Raw genomic sequence first — 18,505 nt, 5'->3', positions numbered from 1 at the left:
AATTTATTGTGCAGGAAACTTGGAATAAAAAGGTTCCGTAGTCCGTACACGGTTTGGGATGTGTCAAATGGTATTTATGTAATTAAGAACAAATAAAGGGGCAGATTAGTAAAAACACCCCACACCGCGTTGTATAAGACGGTCGCTGATTCGTTGCTCGGGACGCTCTCGTTCCTCGAAGTAGCTTCATTGCGAAAAATTATCATGTGATTTTTATATTTAAATACTTTATATTAAAATAATGATATCATTTTTTTTATTTTTTTTAGTTTTTTTATCGTAGTTAACCCGCATCCACTACCTTTTGGGTGCGTACTGGGTAAATCATACGGGCTCACGTAAATGATACTACCTCCGTTCTATGGAGTTATATATATTCACTGTTTGCACGTATTTCGAGCCTTTTATAAAATATAGTTTTATAATATTTTTTAAAATTTTCTTTTTTTAATAAAAGTTTAAACATAAAACTTTAATTCAGAATTATTTTTAAAAAAATATGGTTGAATTATGTTTTAAATGAATATTGAAAAGCGTGTCAAAATTAATATATAAAATTTAATGGGACAGATGGAGTATCATTTTTCAATATCATTATTATAACAAAATCAATTTTCTTTATCTTTGTTAATAGGCATATGATGACTTAAAAATTATGAGTAATGATTACTTCATTGCTGAGGTTTCAATTATTCCACACTCCATTATATCATCACTTTAATTGTGTGTTTTTCTTTACAATTTTATATTATTGGGGCCCACGCAAAATTTATAAGTGCCTCGAGAATTGCAAATGATTATCAAAAAATATCGATCACTTGAAGGAAAATAAAAGGTCAAAATTTGAGAATTTTTTTAATAAGGGCCTGTTTGGCTATCTCGAAATAAGTAGCTTATTAACTTATAAGCCAGTAAGTACTTATCAACACGTGTTTGTCGACCCAACTTATAAGCTGAATTTATAACTTATAAGCTGATAAGTTGAAGTTAGCAACGACGTACTTTTTCTCAACTTATTTTGATTTTTCGCTTTTTTATTAATTTTTATTTTAAAATTTACTTTTTTACATGTCTTTCTAATTAAAAATTTACGAATTAAGATAATCATATTTAAAATTTATTTAGTTTAGCTCAGTTAAGTAAAAAAAAATTCTAACGTTCAACCAAATATTTATTTAACTTATAATTATTCATCTACTTATCACTTATAAGTCCCTTATTCATTTTAAGTAAAAAGTTACTTATTTTAAGATTTCCCAAACAGACACTAAAATTGATTAACATTTTTCTTTGAAAAAATTTCAAGAAAATTTATATTCGTGGAATATTTTATATATATATATATTACGAGATATATATTTGAGAAAAAATTATTTTATATTTAATTATTGTTTAACAAAAAAGTGAAATCCAAGTCTTCTTAATCATTATTGTAACTTCGAATTTGTTTGGTTTAGACTTTTCTTCGAGTATGTTTTGTACATTTAACTTATATTTCATGTTTTGCGTCAAAAATTTTTTTATTTCAAATCGATACCTCAAATAACAGAGAACCAACTATATTTTTCATTTTATATATATAATTACTATACACGTAAATGTTTAATATAAATTAAATTAAAAATAAAATAATTATATATATATTTTTTAAATTAATTAAAATTAATAATTAACAAATATTTTCCGCCACTTTATCAAAACACGTGATTATATTAAGAATGAAATTCCAACCGGTACTATTTTAATTATATTCCTTGTTTCAATCCTATGCACTCCGCGAACCAAATAATCTGTTTTTATTACGCCACGAATAATATTACATTATTTTTTAACATCCAATTAACCATATTAATCATTTGATGTACTCCAAGCAAAATATTATATATATATATATATATACAGTAACTGCAAACAAAATTACTTAATATTCCCTTTATCTCATATTATGTGTCTTATTTTGATTATTATGTACTCAAATTGACTTTCTGAGTCAGAGTCTGTCGCTTAAATGCGGTTTACCTTAGTTCACGTGATTTGCAGGCTATTACGTGAGTTTGTAGGGTTTACCCAGTGCGCACCCGAAGGGTAGCGGCTGTGGGTTACCTACGATAAAAAATAAAAAATAAAAAATAATTGACTTGACTTTGTCCGATAATTAAGACAAATTCATTTATAATTTTAAAAAATTGAAAAATATATTTTTAAGAAGATAAAATATATTTTTCAATAATATAAGTTTTGAATCTTATTTAATTATATGTTAAGTGTAATCTGCAGTCAAAATATGATAAAATTGACCATAGACTAGTTAAAACAAGACATCTACTCTCTCCGTCCCGCTGGATAGTTTAAGTACACTGTTTGGACGTATTTCGAGATTTCAATAAAATATAGTTTCATAATGTTTTTTCTTAAATATTATGGAAATATATTTTAAACGAGTATCGAAAAGCGTGCCAAAAAATAACATAAACAATAAAATGGGACGGAGGGAGTGATACGAGACGGAGGAAGTAATATTTCTTTGAATTGTGCTGTCATACTTACGTAAATCCCAGCAAGGCGACTATTGTGTCTTTTAGCTAAACTGTTCTTATACTAATATTTTAGAGTATATTCCTCAATGGAGTTATGGTAGGTAGACCATTTTCTCTACATTGGTAAGCTCGAATACTTGAATTAATTCGTTGAAATTCGTACATTTTCTTAATCGTCAGCGTTAATATCCGAGTGAAATACGACATAATCTTTAAGAGATCTGAACATAATACCATAACAATTTAGAATTTGATCAATTTTGGGAAAGTAACATTTCGTCTTTTATATTCTCTCCGTCTCAATTTATTCATATTATTGAAAATTTTATCGTCACATTGATCTATTTTTGACTAAAATTTTCATATAGTATATAATTGAAAATAATTATATAAATTATATCGTTCGAAAGTATATTAATTTGATCATAAAAATTCAAGCAAGACATATAAATTGGGACGGAGGAAAAACAGAAAACACCATTCGCCTTGCAGAATCTTTGTACGTATGTTAATGATAGCGGTTTTTCTACTATGTAAACGCAAAAATTTATAAATTTTAATTATTTTAATTGGTATAATTTTGTGTATAAGGGGTATGTCATTATTAAAAACAAGAAATTAATTAAAATGATTTAAATTAATAAATTTCGGTACTTATTGTGTTCCAACGAATACTTGGTAGCAAAATCGCAATGATAAATCAGGTCATGTAACTGAATAATTCTCATGACCGCTAAATACAGTAAAATTTTGCTCCGTGCAATAATGAGAAATTACAAATTTAACCTCATCTAGTTTTCTGTGAAAACACCAGCGTTGCTCTGTTTTCTGTACAATTAAGAATATTTAATATAGATGTTACTCCTGAATATCATTGTCATTCACTTTCTATATTGAATAATTTTATTTTTATGAACTTCAATCTAAACGAAAACAATTTGTTAGTCTTTTTCTTTTTTAAAAATTTTAAACTTTATATAAAATTTATCATTTGACTTTTCTAGCGCATTCTAAATATTTTGAACGAATAGTGAAATGAATTATTTTAAAAAAATAAAATTTTATGTACATTTTAGTATAAATTATATACTTTTATTCAGAAAAATAAAAAATTAAAAAAAATATTTTTGTTAAATGGCTCAAAACACTTCGAGATTTGTTCATAAAAATTAAATGTTAAAAATAAAACAGAGGGGTAGAAATTTCATTTTAAATTTATATTTTATATCTATAAATAGATTGAGTTTTAACTTTGAATTTATTTATAAATAGAATTTTATTTTTAAAAAAAAAAATAAATTCTTTTTATCTATATCATAGTTCACTACGATAATTTAAAGTATTTACAAATTTCTCTTTCCCCTATTAAATTTTTGTTTAAATTATTTTATTAAATTTTTGTGCAAATTAGTCTAGGCAATGATTTTTATTTATTGATTGTATATTTTATTTACTTGTTTGTCTACTCTAAGCGATAAGAATCGCATAATCAAATCCCCAACCCAACTCTAAATATGTAATTTTACACTATTTTGGTATAAAGACCTTTCTCCAACCCAACTTTAAATATTATACCGTCAAAATTTAACTCAAATTTGGTGTCACACTAGATTTTTGTTATTTTTATGTTGTCATTGTACATTTTATTAAAATAAATTTGTTTTATTTTTATCCAATCACTTTATTATTTTAACCTTACTTTTGTAATTAACATCTTAAATTTAAATTAAATTATAAATTATCGACTTAAAATATATAATTTTGATAAAACATATTTGTTTTATAAAGAAATATATTAGTATTGATTTCAAACTTAATAGCCTTACATTCAAAACTATTTTATTTATATAAGAAAATATAAGTATTAAAGTAAATTCAAAATTAAGTCGATAATATAACTCACTTGATAACACGTAATTGCTAGGATTAATACTAGAAATAACTAACAGCAACAATAGTCAAAACGTCATTTAATAAGTTTGAAAAATATTTAATAGGTATGAGGGTGGGGTAGTAATTTCTCTGCATAAATTAAAATTTTAGTGCATTTAATATTACTCATAATTCTTTTAAAATCCTCTAAAATGCAAAAGTAAAGTCAAAAGGTTTAATTGAGTCCCCACCCTATAGGATTATTACTACGCTTTTTTCCCATATAGTATCAACTGTATATTCAAAATTGAGTCGAGAAAGTCAGCGTGAAGTAATTTTCAATACTCGTGATACACGAACGAGTAACATAACTTTCTATGTGCGGCATTTTTCAGCCATCGTTATAACCAAAAATGATTTTTTGTTATAACCTACTAACCAGTAGTAACATTCACGAGTGAAATGTGTTTGGTAATGGTGTTCAAGCTGTAATTTTTGTAATTATAAAAAGGGTAATGCTAACGACAACCTAAGCCTACAGTTAAGCATTAATTATTGTTAATTAAAGAATTTGTGGTTCGCGGCCGTAATCAAGATTTGTAGTGGTGGTCGGTGATCAAGAAAATCATCGGAGTGCGTTGTTTGTACTTAAGAAACGGCTGAAATCGCTAGAGTTTATGTTTATATTCTCAGAGTTCTCGAACACGTATCCTCACAATGTGCCTACGTACTTTCTTTTAGGAAGGATTACGTCAAACGTAGTTCTTTGGGAATAAAAAACCTAGATGGATTGAGCTTCTCATTCCGCGACCTAATAGAAGTGTCGAACCAACTCCCTATTATAAGCGGAACATTGATTTGCTTTAGGAGTGCCCAGCGATGTAGCCTAATCACAAAGGCTCAAGGCTTGGTTACGTATTCGGAATTTCACGGATAAGGAAACTCCCCGACCATCCTATCCGCTACCGATATATTCATCGATTGTAACTGCAGGTATAACAATCACTTACCGCACATGCTCAAGCGCATCCTTACCCCCGATGAGGATAACCCACCGGACAACAAGACAAATGATCCCAAACATATAAGTGCAAAGTGCGAGATAACCCCAAACTCTCCCGACCCATTACACGATAAAAATACCCGTGACGGTTTGTTAGTAGAAACTTCAAAATTTTATTAATAATGCGTTCTAGTTCAAAAATTTACGCTAGTCTTAAGCGACGCTATTGTCTGTTGGGGAATAATAGAAATAAATAAAAGTAAATATCCTACAACTAACGCTGAATGAGATAGTACATGCATAACCCTAAGCTAGAAGAAATTTTATTGTTGCTAGTCTACTATTCGGGATTAACCCTATTTGAATCAATTATATATATATATATATATATATATATATATATATATATATATATATATATATATATATATATAACGAGTACCCCTACTCCGATGTTTGGTTCATGATTAATAAATATGACTAACGAGATGCATAATTCTAATCTTATACATTAATCTTTGGATTAACTAGAATGGGAAACCCATTTACATTCCCTTGCCACTTACTAGATTTTTATATCATTCTTGTTCTTATAAACCTCAATTCCTATATATTCTATTTATGTTCTTAATTATTATTTTTGATGTCCATTCAAAGTCCCCAGTAATATACTAAAATACATATATCATTTTAAAAATAATGTAAGAAAATATACAATGAGTCCATGATCATGAATCTGGTGATTGGTAATTATAAATGGAGCATATATATATAGTGTTGCCTTTATTCTCGTGAAAAGGAAAATAATGATCTATTTTTGACAGAAAGGAAAATAATGATACGGAATTATGGTGCCCGACTTGTGAAGATGAAAATGATAAAACAAAAATTAAAATGTTAGGTATATTAAAAATTGTTCCCAAATTTCTAAAAAATAAATAAATTGGGGTCTAATATCAGGTGATTGACTGTGTCTAAATAATTTAAGTAGGTTAGTTATCGAAAATTTGACTCGAGTTGATCATCAATTAACTTAATTTAATCATTTCGTTAAAGTGGAAAACTGAAATTAAACAAAACCGAAATATGGTACTCCCCGTCCCAAAATACAAGTGCCTTTAACTTTTTAGGCGTACTTTAAGGTGTATAAAAGTTATAGTTCCGCATACTTTTTTCTAGTTTTTTTCTTGAATTAAAATTTAATATGTAAACTTTTATTAGAGTAAAAGAATTTTGAAAAATGATTTGTGAAGCTATCATTTTTATTCATCTTAAAATACGCGTAAAAAATCAAAGGGGCTTGTATTTTGACACGGAGGGAGTAACATTCGAGGGTAGACCCATATGAGGGTAGACCTCGTTTTAGGCTTCAATATTTTTATTAAAACTTGTTGTTTAGCTAATCAGGATGAAAATTGACTTTGATTTTTTGAAATCTCACAATAACTCAAGTAGTGAGAAACAAAGTTTAAATATTTCATCATGATTCCGTGAGTCAGATAACAAGTAGTAATAATCATATTAAAGCTCAAAACGAGCTCAACCTACTACGTTGTCATATTTGAATTTTGGATAATTTCAATTTTCGACTTTAAAACAATGAACAAATTAAGTTAATTGATGATCAGTTTGAGCCAAATTTTCAATATATAACATAGTTGAATTTTTTGGGTACAGTCAATCACCTACATGATATTTAACCCAAAAAATTGCCCCTGTTATATAATAATATAAGAGACTAGAAGAGAGAAATGGAGAGAATGTGGAGACTTGTCTGATTATTTCTCATTTTTATCAAACAATGTACATGCACCTCTTTATATAAGACAATTGACATATGTTACATGTGTAGTGAAAAGCCAAAGGTTGGGAAGTCTAACAGTGGGAGAGTTAGAGAGTTTAGGTAATTAAAAGGTTAATAGGTATACAAGAAGTCATCCATATAATAATTATCCATAACACTCCCCTTGGATGATTTGTATCAACATCATGCCTCGTTAAAACTTTACTAGGAAAAATCCAGTGGGAAAAAACCCTATTGAAGGAAAAAGAGTACATGAATTGTACAAAAAAAATATCATTTATATCTCCCGCTCATCACAGTATGATTGCAAATATCTCGAAGTCTGCACATCCCGATCATATGTACCGATTTCTCGAAATTAGTGGTAGGAAATGCCTTTATGAAGAAATCTGCTGTATTCTTTTAATCATCATTCCTTGCACGCGATGCTGCCTCGTTAAAAAAAATGTCTGCAACAATTAAATTTATAGCAAAAGAAAATCTCCACTATAATTTATTCAACTTTTGATCCCCTATTTCTTCCCGCCTGCAAAATTAGCTTATAACTTTATAGAATAGATTATTGGAGATTGAATAAAAATCTCATTTTGTAACTTCAAGATTAACACACCCTTAGAGTGAGCGATCCCTTAACAATGAACACTAACCGAAACCGGAGTCTTGCTTTAAATAATAAATTTATAATTATGTCAAAACGTGTATAATAAAACATGTTTTAGTTTACTCAGATATGGTACTTCAGGACCAAGAATTTCTTTCAAATGTTCACAAAAGTTAGAGTACTATCGTGTATTTATAATCCTTCTAGGATCCGCATATAACAATATATCATTCATCCAAGAGTAATTCTTCTTAATATATACACCAAGAAACACTTTATCACATAATATATCATGTAGTATTTTTATTATGAGGTGCAATTCAATTCAATGTCAACTAGAAACACATTCTAGTTTCCATCTGCTCTGGCCAGAGACTTTAAGAGTTGTCCTTTTCGATATACATTTATAACATGCATTTTATGAAATAATTTTATGTCGGACTGCTGGTCCAAATCCCCTTTTTTATTTGAGAAGGGTACTGTTATTCCTAATGAACTAACAATGAGATTTACAGAAGGGGGGTTGAATGTAAATCTCAAAACTTTTTCAAGTTTTGAGCAGTTTCAAAGGCTATGTGTTTAAGATTAACAAGTGTATGAATTGCTTTAAGCTAATACAGACAGATATATATTCAAACACTTATGTAAAGAACACAACAGACCTTAAAAACTTTTCTGGTGGATTGTTGTTCCACCAGAGATCGTATTTCAGAAAATCTGTGATTCAAGAAGTTGATCACAGCTGCGTCCTAGTACAAACTAGATAATTTTTCTCTCAAGATTTTTCTAAACAGTTCTGGAAAAATTCATCTCTAATTACTAGCTGCTACTTGGTTTATATATTACCAAGTTTACAAGTCAAGACAAAGATAAAAAGTACAATAATAAAATAAGTTCTCCACTTGTTTCTTCTCCATTTTACTCCAGTGTATTGTTGACTATTGCCTCTTTATACTAGAGTAGAACGGCTGCTTTTTCTGATGTTCCTGAAATAGGCTACCACATCTCAGTTGTCTCTGTCAACCCATGTGCCTCTGTTTGTAGGTACAACTACCACTTGTCAACTGCTATCTAACAGAATGTAAGTCATATGTCATAGCCTATTTGTATATTCGAGGATTCAACTCAACTCAAATAAGAATGTAATAAGTAAATAGTGGATCGACCGTCAGAGAGATCTCGCAAAGTAATATCTGTCAAAGGATTCAGAAACAAGGTTCATCTACAGACTTGAGGAGGTAATTCACTGGAAGAAGTTCAAGAAGTTGATCATGCCTCAGTGATATAAATCAAGATCGTGGATTTAATCAAGTGACAGAGATCTCGTCAGAGTATCATTAATTACAAGGATTTAATCTGAAGAAAATCAAAGCGTCAAAGTCAAGACATGAAGAAACGTCACGGAAGTTAGTCACTCATGAACCAGACAGTACATCGAGTGTCAACGTTGAAGTGGCAGAATTGATTCATAATTCTCAGTGATTTTCAGAAGATATTCAGAAAAATGAACTGTTGCTTGTCTGCTTCTTTTTAATCAACAGAATAGAATTGAACTGGCAAGAAAATCCTGAGCTCAGCAAGACAATCGGTAGGACAATGGATTGAACTAGCAAGACAATCTGAATGAACTAGCATGACAATCAGAATGAACTAGCATGACAATCAGAATGAACTAGCAAGACAATCCTCCTCCTAGTGTAACTTTCGGTGAGACTATTGAAAATGGCCTAGCATGACAATCGGTATGACAATCCTGATTGTCATGCTAGTTCATTTTCAATAGTCTTGCTGATTTAATGCAGATTTTAATCCAATTAAACTTCTGAAAATTCCTAAAATTAATTCTGAATTAATTAATCAATTAATTTAATTAATTAATAAATTAATCTTTGCAAATATAATTTATTTACTTAATTAAATTATATGACTTAATTAATTAATAGAGAATTAATACTAACCCTGAGCAGCATCCATTCTTCTGAATATCTTCTGAAAATCACTGAGAATTATGAATCAATTCCGCCACTTCAACGTTGACACTCGATGTACTGTCTGGTTCATGAGTGACTAACTTCCATGACGTTTCTTCATGTCTTGACTTTGACGCTTTGATTTTCTTAGATTAAATCCTTGTAATTAATGATACTCTGACGAGATCTCTGTCACTTGATTAAATCCACGATCTTGATTTATATCACTGAGGCATGATCAACTTCTTGAACTTCTTCCAGTGAATTACCTCCTCAAGTCTGTAGATGAACCTTGTTTCTGAATCCTTTGACATATATTACTTTGCGAGATCTCTCTGACGGTCGATCCACTATTTACTTATTACATTCTTATTTGAGTTGAGTTGAATCCTCGAATATACAAATAGGCTATGACATATGACTTACAATCTCCCCCTATTTGTTTGTTAGACAATAACACACAAATACCTAGAGGATAACTCAACTAACAAATAATAAAAAGATATAAACATACATGCAAAGTAAATAGTAGAAAAGTTCTGGACTAGATTTAACATTTTCCAGATTCCAAGTAGATGTTCCTCTAGACTGAACATATCTTCAAGTAGTTCCATCTTCATTTGTACAACCACATTTCCTGTTGAGAAGCCCATATCTCTCTTGCTTCTCCCCCTATGAGAATCAACTGATTAAAGAAGATCACCTTCGTTTACCACCTCTCCCGTACAATAGGATCCGCAGATAAAAGCTAATGGTACTCCCCTAACAGCTTCTTCCCTTACTAGGAAATCACCTTGTGTTTACCACCTCTCCCGTACAATAGGATCCGTAGTTAGAAACAACAATGGTGTGGTGTAGTGTACATTTTTAGGATCTTTTTCTTCCTCCCTGCTATTTCTTCCCCTTAGTTGAGGAATCCTCCAAACTATTACTTAAGCTTTTATCTCCTCCTTAAAGAAGGAATGTATGCCGTCGTCTGAAGGAGTTCTCATATTTCACTTGGTTGGAAAAGAAATAACAAGTAGTTTCTTTTTCTTCCTCACTGTGAGTGTGTGATTCTGTTTAGTGTACCTCACATGTGTTTCACTCTTCTCTCCACTCGTGTTTACACTCATTCTCACAAGTGTATCACTCTTCTCTCATAGCTCCATAATCCAGCTGTACCTGCAAGGAAAATCACCTTAGCCATCCTTAAAGGAGGTCACAGGTAGTGCAATGGGAGTTCACAAATCCCCATCCTTGTTAAACTCGTCAGATAAATCTGAGTCATAATCTACAAGTTGCTAGTTTCCCTTTTAGGGTTCCAGATTTGAATTCTGGGAAGGTAAACAATGATCCAACGATTTCAGCATAAAGATCAAAGTTCCCTTCTAATGTCTGTGAAGACACTTCCTTGTGACTTATCAGGTAATATCTGAATCATTGTCAACAAGTTGCCGATCTGCACCTATGTCAGATCCACTATCCGCAGATGCATCCAGGGGATTTAAGCCTGGGGAGGTAGACACTGACCACTGACATATGGCTTTTGGATCAGTATCCTCTCCTAACACCTGTAAAGGCAATTGGTCCACTAACGAACCTTGAACAATCGAATCTGACCTTAAAATGGTCGAAACTCTTGTTTCCGTCAACTCATCCTTTGTGTGTGTAACCTCTCCTTGTGCATCAATAATTGATTATGTTTGAAGTGGTGACACTATATCGGATACCTTGGCCGACAGGCAAAATTCAATAGACTCACCCTGTTGAGAGAATGAATCTAGTAACTGTTTTTGTGCCTTTTCAGCCATTACATCTTTTTGAGAAGATGTATGGGGGCTAGCAGTTGTCTCGGTTTAAATACTACTCATCTATGTAGGAGACAGAGCTACTGGGTTGACTACAGAACCTTCCTTATGTGGTGCACTAAGGCACTATCTCCCTCACGCTCATTCATACTATATTTAGTGGTAAGAGAGTGTTGGTTGGTTCTGTTTCTGTGTTTGTCTTTACAGTCTGGGATAGACGTTGTGGGTTTTCAACCTCATGACTGTCAATGAAAGAAAGCCATTGGAGACTGAACCTGTAACACAGAATATATGGTAATAGAGAGAAAATGATTTACAATAGTGATTTCAAAAGATTTTACATGACATAAGAAATCACTAATGTAGAAAGAAGTTTGATTTTGTTTTTCAATATGAATGAGTTTTTGATAAAACATTGATCACTTAGGGTAAAGTCTAAGTAATTCTCATTCATGTCAAAAGCTTACAAATATCTGCAACATAATGTTAACAAGATATCATTGACCGATACTTGTCAAGTACTTTAGATACTAATTGTTATGTTGCATAAACAATATACCACTGCACATATAAAACAATATGATTGTGCTTAGTGATAAGATAGTTATAAATATGACGACTCTACTAGTTCATATAAAACTGTACCTGCAGTTAGAGTGCCATACCATGTCCTTGACGATTGCTTGAGCAGTACACTAGTTCATACCAACCTGAAGTGAGATAGTGAAGAAGAGATTGCATAGTCCAATAGATCTGCAGCTGCAAAGTCCATGAACTGTGGTGCACTGACTTCCTCTTTTAACTCACCAACCAGGAGTACACTTGTACACATTTTACTAGAGTACAATTCCAAGTGTAATGTGCAGCAGGTGTCTGATATGTTATAATATTCTCAAGTCTCGTCACTGGTGCTATATGTTAGATACTGCTTCCTGATAATAACCTAGCACAATATACAAAATTACAATGATAACATTCCCAGCTTGCAAACAGCCATATCCCTCAGATAAACCTTTGCTGTTATCTCCAAAGGTAATCAGGGGGCCAGCTTTCTCAACCACATTTGATAGCAGGGCTCTATCTCCGGTCATATGTCTTGATGATCCACTTGTCAAGAATCCACACTACCGGTTACACCTGTATACTGCCCTGCACTTCAAATGGATTAGACCTTCTTCGGAACCCAAACTTGGTTGGGCCCGGCATACTTGTAGAACTGTCCTTTGTCAGACAAAACAACATTTTTAATTTTAATGGTCTCAACATTCTCAATGACTGAACATTTGACCTTGTAAACAGCCTTAACAAATTTCTGTTTAAGCTTAGGCATAAATGTCTCCTTTCTAGCCTTAGAAGGACTAGCAGTCTTAGACCTATCATGCTTCTTGTTATTCACATGCTGACGAGGAGTAGTCTTATCATTAGACACATGCTTACCATTAAAATAAGCATACATCATATTAAAAGCATAAGACATACAATTAGCAACACCACATGCTTTATGAGAGTGATTAACAGCAGGCAATTTATGCATGGTAGACATGGCATTATTGTTATCCAACTCATGTGTGTCTGAGTTAGTCTCAGTTGCTTTCACAACTTTGACTGGAACTTTCGACTCACTTGACTTGGAAATAATCTTCTCATAAGCATGATCCTCAGCACGTATTTCTTCTTGAATAACAGAAGAGGTCGCATCAAATGGTTCAGCAATTGATGCTTTATAGAGGGGTTCATCAACACCCTTAAGCACATGTGGTACTTCCCTCCCTTTAGCACAGACATGAGGAGGGGAGTTTATGCCTAATTCTCCAATAGCAGCATTGTAATCATAACCTATTCCAGATGTTTGATTAACAGCTTGCTTACTGTAGAACTCTTTAGCCTTCGAACAAGAATTGAAGTAGGCTCTAACCTTAGTCTCAAGACCGGTGATCTTGTCTTTGAGAATAGTTTCAAGTTTTCTATAACAGTCAACTCTATTCTCTATAAAAAATACCTGTTCTTTTAATTTGTCTTGATTAATGTGCACAAGTCTTAATTCATTGACCTCTTTCTCAAGGTCTGTGATCTGTAAACTTAACAGTTCATTATCACGACGTGCACAATCTAAGTTACCTCTTAGATGATAAACCATTTCAGCATCAGAAAGTTTTACCTCTATTCTTGACGATGAAGCTTTTCCATCAATAGCCATAAGAGCAAGATTTCCTTCATCTTCATCTTCACTGTCAGTATCATCCCAGCTTCTTCCCTTTGCCAGATAAGCCCTTTCAGAGTTCTTTCTTACTTGCTTTGGCTTCCTATATTCTGTGGCAAAGTGTCCCAACTCATTGCAGTTATAGCATCTAATGGTGCTTCGATCAACCATCCCTGTTTTGTACCCACCACTGCTGGTGTTAGAGGATGAAGATCCACCTTTCTGGAATTTGTTGTAGTTGGACTTGTACTTAAGCTTGGGATTCCTCCTGAATCTGACATGGGAGAATCTCTTGACAATTTGGGCCATTGATTCATCTTCCAATTGCTCCAGCTCTTCCAAGAAATAAAAATCATCACTTGATTGATTTGTAGTAGGAGGATCATATTCTGCTACTAACTCATTTTCCTCACCCTTGGAAAACTGTACCATTCTTTCTAACTGTTGAGATTGTTGTTGTTGTTGACCTTCAGCTACAAGTGCAGTAGATGTGCTAACCATTCTATCCTTCCCGTAGACTTCCTTCTGTTGAATCTGCTCCAACTCATAGGTTTTTAACACTCCATAGAGCCTGTCCAAAGAAATCTCACTCAGATCTCTAGCTTCTCTAATGGCAGTGATTCTATGTTCAAGATGAGCTGGCAGTGTTAAAAGGAACTTTTTGTTGACCTCCCTGATTGAATAATACTTTCCATTGATGTTCAGGTTGTTGATCAACGCATTGTACCTCTCAAACACTTCAGTAATTCCTTCTCCTGGATTTGATTTGAAATGTTCATATTCAGAGGTTAGGATTTCCAACTTGTTCTCCCTAACTTCCTCTGTGCCTTCATTAATCACCTCAATAGTTTCCCACATGTGTTTGGAATTTTTACAGTTCATCACATGTCTGTTCATCAAGGGATCAAGTGAATCAATTAATATTAATTGAAGGCTGGCATCCAAGGAGGCTTCTTCCTTCTCAGCAGGAGTAAAATCTTCAGGCTCTTTTGGATAGGTTCTAGCTTCAGTAGTCACCACACCATCTATTATTACCTCCGGTTCAATAACCATCGGAGTTTTTATACCCTTCTTTAACAAGTTTGAATATTTGGGATTTGCGACTTGTAAAAATAATAGCATCTTCTTCTTCCACATGATATAATTCTCTTTATCAAATTGTGGAATTTTAACGGTTCCAACTTTATGTGAAGTCATTATGAATTTTTGAATAAATAAAAATTCAAGGAGTTGAAAAATCACAAAAGTCTAGGATCTTGATTTGTTCGTTAATCAGAAGGCTCTGATACCAATTGTTAGGTCCCAATGTGTTTGTAGAAGGGGGGGTTGAATACAAACAGTACCAAATAATCGAATAAATGCGGAATAAAAAAATGTGAAACAAAATTCAAGTTAAATAAAAATATTATTAAACTTGAAATGTGTTACAACAACTGTATCGATTACAAGGTATTAATCTCAAATCAATTATCACAAATCTAGAATAAATTCGACATGAACTTTTTCTATTTTTGCAATAATTAGAATCAAATGCTAAACGCGATTTGAGATTAAGTTCTAGGGATTTTGATCCGCTAGATTGTTACACAAGAACAAGAGAATGATTTCTAGTTGATTGGATTTAACTTTACAATCTAGAAATTTAATCTTGAAGTAAGCAGATGAAAAATGAAATATTTGCTGCGGCTGCTGTGTTCTTGTTTTTGACTTGTGTATTGGATGGATAAAATGAACTGCTGCTTAGTCTCACCGAAAGTTACACTAGGAGGAGGATTGTCTTGCTAGTTCATTCTGATTGTCATGCTAGTTCATTCTGATTGTCATGCTAGTTCATTCAGATTGTCTTGCTAGTTCAATCCATTGTCCTACCGATTGTCTTGCTGAGCTCAGGATTGTCTTGTCAGTTCAATTCTATTCTGTTGATTAAAAAGAAGCAGACAAGCAGCAGTTCATTTTATCCATCCAATACACAAGTCAAAAACAAGAACACAGCAGCCGCAACAAATATTTCATTTTTCATCTGCTTACTTCAAGATTAAATTTCTAGATTGTAAAGTTAAATCCAATCAACTAGAAATCATTCTCTTGTTCTTGTGTAACAATCTAGCGGATCAAAATCCCTAGAACTTAATCTCAAATCGCGTTTAGCATTTGATTCTAATTATTGCATAGAAAAAGTTCATGTCGAATTTATTCTAGATTTGTGATAATTGATTTGAGATTAATACCTTGTAATCGATACAGTTGTTGTAACACCTTTCAAGTTTAATAATATTTTTATTTAACTTGAATTTTGTTTCACATTTTTTTATTCCGCATTTATTCGATTATTTGGTACTGTTTGTATTCAACCCCCCTTCTACAAACACATTGGGACCTAACACAGAACATCCGTTGAAGCCTTCATCCGTTGATGGCTTCATCCGTTGATGTGTTAGCAGTTGAAGCTCTATCCGTTGATGCACTCATCCGTTGAAGGATGTTATCCGTTGAAGCTTTAGAGACATCCGTTGAAGCTTTGTTTCTCATCCGTTGAAGGTCTTTAAGTTATCCGTTGACACCATTTCATTTATACAAAATTATAAGGCATGAAATATTTATAATTGGCCTTCCTATCTGCATATCCTCTAGTAGTCAACATGACTTATAATTTCCCTCAACATTTAAGAATTATATCTCAAATTCAGAGACTGAAATGTGCTACAACACTAGACTTATTTCTAAGTAAAGCTACACCATCAACGGATAGCCAAAATGGTCTTATCCGTTGAGGCTACAAACACTAGTTTTCTACTTAAGTGTTTTGTTAAACATATCATCAAACTAATGCACATATATTCCTAACAATCTCCCCCTATTTATGTCTATAAGAATTGTAGACATAAATTCAAGGTTAACTTGATGATAACAAAACACTTAACAAATATATGAACTGAAACTAAGTAGAAATTTAAAAGTGCTGCAAAAGTGTATGTACTAGAAGGTAATTGAAGATTTACAGTATTTCCAAGGGTGCTCCTCTAGCCTGAGCAAATCATCTTTTTCTTCTTTGTTCCCTGGTTTTCTTTCCTAGCCCCTTGTCATTTTCCTCAATTTGGAGTTGTCTGAAGAATCCAGCTTCATCTTTATCACTGATATCCAACTTAGATTGCATTTTTTTGAGAGTTTCATTGCTGGCAATCTTGAGTTGGTCTTCAAGTCTGAAAAATCTTCTGACTCCTTTATCATCTCTGAATTCCATCAACCAATGAGGTGATTTGTGAATTGTAGTTCCCCTTTCTTGAATGAGTAAGGTTCTGGGCAAAGCATTGGGCTCCCTCCAAGTTTTCCTTATGTTGGCAATCTTGTTGAGAATTCCAGTCTTGGCAGTTCTGGTAAATCCAGAATCATTTTGTATGGCTGAAAAGACTCTGATCAAGGTAGAGTAGCCTTCATTCAGAATCCTGTAGAGAGGCCATGTTCTTTCCCCAGCTCCTTTGTATCTGAACACCAATCTCTCTGGTAGCTGTCTGTAGGCAGCAATTCCCCTTACATCCTCCAGCTCATCCAGATAGAGTTCAATGTCTGAAATTTCTTTTATGTCACAGATGTGAACATAATCATCTTTAGAAATGGGTGGCTTAGGGTTAGGTTTATGTTTTTGAGTGAATTTCTTAGAGTTTAGGGGAGGTGTAGATTTGGATTTTCTTTTCTGTTTCTTTGGTAATGGAAGAGTGGTTAAAAAGGTAGGCAAATTGATGGTGTTCCAATCAATAGGTTCCTCTTTTGGGATGATTGGTTCACCATGGATGTTTATAGTGGGATCAGCAACAAAGGATTCAGGTATGGAAGGTAGAGATTTAGTTTCTTCAGTGTTGTCTTCACTCCTTCTATGTGCCTTGGCCTTTCTTCTGTTTCCCTTCTGCCATTCCTCTTTTTCCTCCATACTTTCACCAAATATACTCCCAAAAACCTCATCTAAGTTTGCAATCTTGTCTTCACCCCTGACTTCAATTCCTTTCTCATTTTCAACTAGACTTGACTTTAGCTTTTGTTCAAGCTTTGCTTGTGCTCTTTTGTCAGCCTTGAGTTTTTCAGCTTCTTTCTTTAACCTTTTGGTTTCTTCCCTCTTGGCTATTGAGAATTTGGGATGTCCTTGCATCACACATATGCTCTTTCCCTCTCTTAAGATAATAGCCATGTTTCTCCTTACTGCCTCATCCATGGTCTCCTTGTGTTTTATGATGCTAGCACTCAAAACTTTGTCTTCATCAGGCTTTGGAAGAGGAAAGTCCACTTCTTCCATTTGAGCAAAGTCTAGAGGGTTCTTTGTGGAGTCCTTGCTGGATCTAGTGTTGGGCTTGAGAACCATAGGTTTTAGATTCTTGAAAGAAGTCTCTCCAACCTTATTTCTCCTTTCTGGCTTGTGCTCCATATTGATTGGTTCAACCTTTGTGCTATGTTTCACAGATATTGATTTATCTTGTGTAGAGCCAAACAACTGTTGCATCCTTTCATCAATTCTCCTCCTTTGCTCTTTCACTTGAATTTCAGCTGCTGCTAGCTGGATTAAATCAATTCCATCAGGCTTTCCTTTGATTTGAATGATTGGAGAAGTAGTGATGGCATGAACTAGCACTTTAGATATTTGGATTTTTATAGATGGCTCTCCTTCCCCTTCCCTTTTACTCTCCCCCTTTTTTTATCATCAAGGAGAGGGGTCAAGCCCTGTGCTTTTGCCAGCTGCAT

This window comes from Apium graveolens, chromosome 11 (genome assembly GCF_009905375.1).
Source record: "Apium graveolens cultivar Ventura chromosome 11, ASM990537v1, whole genome shotgun sequence".
NCBI classification, from domain to species: domain Eukaryota; kingdom Viridiplantae; phylum Streptophyta; class Magnoliopsida; order Apiales; family Apiaceae; genus Apium; species Apium graveolens.
Note: the sequence above shows the minus strand (reverse complement) of the source record.